Consider the following 3,984-nt stretch of genomic DNA (forward strand, 5'->3'; position numbering starts at 1 on the left):
GACCCTAACATCTAATAGAAATAAAGAACTTCAAGAAATCAAGTCAAGTTGCTAAGACATATTACATATGATATTGTCCCTATCATGTTATAAAACTAAAGAACTTAATGAAATCAAGTCAAGTTGCCAAATGCATTGTCAATGGTGAACTTTGTGTGTATATGGACAATAATATACACGCGTTGCGCGTTGTTCTTCTTAGTTATGAGCATACGTTGGCTAATGCAACAACCTAAAATATACAATGTTGTACCTGGTACCCATCAGGTTAGTGTTTTATATAAATTTCAGTAAGTATCGCCCAAACATAGTTAAATATAAACCGTAAATAACCAGATTATATGATACATAATGCTTATATGAAACTAAGACATTTCGCAGCATTTATTTTAGGTATAAAAATACATTTATTGATGGAATTGATATATGCCAGTAAAATGGTGTATTTTTAATTTCTTTCAATAAAAACAAAATTGACATTATATAAACATTAATTATATAACTCTAAGCGGTGGATCACTCGCCTCGTGGGTCGATGAAGAACGCAGCAAACTGTGCGTCATCGTGTGAACTGCAGGACACATGAACATCGACATTTTGAACGCATATCGCAGTCCATGCTGTTAAGTACTTTAATTCATTTTATAGTGCTGCTTGGACCACATATGGTTGAGGGTAAGACTATGCTAATTAAGTTGTTTATAAATTTTATAAGCATATGGTATATTATAATAATATATAATATTATAGTATTATCCAATAATATTATTGGTTAAAATAATAATTTTTTTATTCATAATATTAAAAAATATATATGAAAAACATTATCTCACATTTGGATGTGAAAAACGAATAGAAATATTTTCTTTTTCGATCAAGTAATACTGAGAAATGTCTAGCATAAAAAATTTAATTATTTTTCATCTAGAATTGTCTCTTATTAATGATTCGGAAATAGAAAAAACCTGAGTATGTTATTATTCTTCGTTGGTTCGTTTAATGGAAAGCACTTTGCTACAAGAAATAATTTAATAAAATGTTTTTATCATTATGTATAAAGAATTAATGGCAAGAAAAAGTTATATACAACCTCAACTCATATGGGATTACCCCCTGAATTTAAGCCTATTAATTAGGGGAGGAAAATAAACTAACAAGAAAAGAAAACAGTTCAGCACTAAGTCACTTTGTCTATATGGCAAATGTGAGATGCAGTGTATGGAGCGTCAATATTCTAGTATGAGAAATTAACATTTAGGTCTTTCTTAAATGAGGCCATTTACCCATAGAGGGTGCCAGGCCCGTATAACCATAATGATTACTAGATGATGTTTCCAAAGAGTCGTGTTGCTTGATAGTGCAGCACTAAGTGGGTGGTAAACTCCATATAAAACTAAATATAACCATGAGACCGATAGTAAACAAGTACCGTGAGGGAAAGTTGAAAAGAACTCTGAATAAAGAATTAAACAGTACGTGAAACTGCTTAGAGGTTAAGCCCGATGAACCTGAATATCCGTTATGGAAAACGCATCATTAAAATTGTAATATTTAAATAATATTATGAGGATAGTGTGAATTTTTTCCATATAAGGACATTGTAATCTATTAGCATATACCAAATTTATCATAAAATATAACTTATAGTTTATTCCAATTAAATTGCTAGCATTTAAACACAGAATAAATGTTATTAATTCGATAAAGTGCTGATAGATTAATATGATTACAGTGCGTTAATTTTTCGGAATTCTATAATATGTGTTTATTATATGATATTTATTGTATGATTAACAATACGAAAGATTCAGGATACCTTCGGGACCCGTTTTGAAACACGGACCAAGGAGTCTAACATATGTGCAAGTTATTGGGATATAAACCTAATAGAGTAATTAACTTGACTAATAATGAGATTAGTTTTTTAACTATTTATAGCTAATAAACACAATCCCGGGGCGTTCTGTATAGTTATGTATAATGTATATTTATATTATTTATGCCTCTAACTGGAACGTACCTTGAGCATATATGCTGTGAACCGAAAGATGGTGAACTATACTTGATCAGGTTGGTGTCAGGGGAAACCCTGATGGAAGACCGAAACAGTTCTGACGTGCAAATCGATTGTCAGAATTGAGTATAGGGGCGAAATCGAACCATCTAGTAGCTGGTTCCTTCCGAAGTTTCCCTCAGGATAGCTGGTGCATTTTAATAATATATAAAATAATCTTATCTGGTAAAGCGAATGATTAGAGGCCTTAGGGTCTCAAACTTTACATGGGTAAGAACCTTAACTTTCTTGATATGAAGTTCAAGGTTATGATCTAATATGCCCAGTGGGCCACTTTTGGTAAGCAGAACTGGCGCTGTGGGATGAACCAAACGTAATGTTACGGTGCCCAAATTAACAACTCATGCAGATACCATGAAAGGCGTTGGTTGCTTAAAACAGCAGGACGGTGATCATAGAAGTCGAAATCCGCTAAGGAGTGTGTAACAACTCACCTGCCGAAGCAACTAGACCTTAAAATGGATGGCGATTAAGTTTTATACCTATACGTTACCGCTGAAGTAGATGATTTATATTACTTGTGATATAAATTTTGAAACTTTAGTGAGTAGGAAGGTACAATGGTATGCGTAGAAGTGTTTGGCGTAAGCCTGCAATGGAGCTGCCATTGGTACAGATCTTGGTGGTAGTAGCAAATAATCGAATGAGACCTTGGAGGACTGAAGTGGAGAAGGGTTTCGTGTGAACAGTGGTTGATCACGAGTTAGTCGGTCCTAAGTTCAAGGCGAAAGCCGAAACTTTTCAAGTAAAACAAAAATGCCAAATTATATAAAAAAGCGAAAATAATACACTTGAATAATTTTGAACGAAAGGGAATACGGTTCCAATTCCATAACCTGTTGAGTATCCGTTTGTTATTAAATATGGGCCATAAAGAAGCCGTCGAGAGATATCGAGTTTTTTCGAGAGTTTTCTTTTCTGTTTTATAGCCGAACTACCATGGAAGTCTTTCGCAGAGAGATATGGAAGATGGGCTAGAAGAGCATGACATATACTGTTGTGTCTATATTTTCTCCTCGGACCTTGAAAATTTATGGTGGGGACACGCAAACTTCTCAACAGGCCGTACCAGTTTTTTGACAACTCTCGTCCAGTGCTGACGTGCCTACGAAAAAAGTGTTTATTTTCTGAGTGATTTTCGCTGTAAAAAAGTTAACCTGGAATCTTTAAAAACGTACAGACAGTCCTGGAGTGCGTGTGATACACAAACGCAAGTTCATGCAACGTGTCCTTTGGCTGCAGATGGTATTTAACATCAGCTGACTGGTGTCACCAGTCGGTACATCTCTCAATAACGGAGGTGTCCCAAGGCCAGCTCAGAGCGGACTGAGTATTAGTATTACCCTACTATTACCCTACTAATGACAAAACGTTGTTGCGAAAGAGGCAATTTGCATTGTATGGCTTCTAAACCATTTAAAGTTTATAATTTACTTTATAAACGACAATGGATGTGATGCCAATGTAATTTTGTAACATAGTAAAGTGGGAGGATCTTCGATCACCTGATGCCGCGCTAGTTACATATAAAAGCATTATTTAATACAATGACAAAGCCTAGAATCAATTGTAAACGACTTTTGTAACAGGCAAGGTGTTGTAAGTGGTTGAGCAGCTGCCATACTGCGACCCATTGAAGCTTATCCTTTGCTTGATGATTCGATATAAAATATATAAGTACTCATCATGTCTTTATAAAAGGAAGCAGCATTCCATCCCACGGCGCCCAGAGTGCCCAGAGTAGCCAAATGCCTCGTCATCAATTTAGTGGAGTTTTTTGACAACTCTCGTCGAGTGCTGACGTGCCTACGAATAAAGTGTTTATTTTCTGAGTGATTTTTGCTGTGAAAAGTTAACCTGGAATCTTTAAAAACGTACAGACAGTTGGGTCAAGTCCTGGAGTGCGTGTG

The 3,984-nt window shown here is 35.2% G+C and overlaps 1 pseudogene; it reads left to right on the forward strand.

The window, feature by feature from the left end:
• The first annotated feature begins 500 nt into the window (after positions 1-500).
• On the forward strand, positions 501-679 carry LOC6556028 (annotated as a pseudogene).
• Positions 680-3,984: the final 3,305 nt, after the last annotated feature.

Source organism: Drosophila erecta, unplaced genomic scaffold (genome assembly GCF_003286155.1).
Source record: "Drosophila erecta strain 14021-0224.00,06,07 unplaced genomic scaffold, DereRS2 tig00000329-arrow-arrow-pilon, whole genome shotgun sequence".
Classification (NCBI taxonomy): domain Eukaryota; kingdom Metazoa; phylum Arthropoda; class Insecta; order Diptera; family Drosophilidae; genus Drosophila; species Drosophila erecta.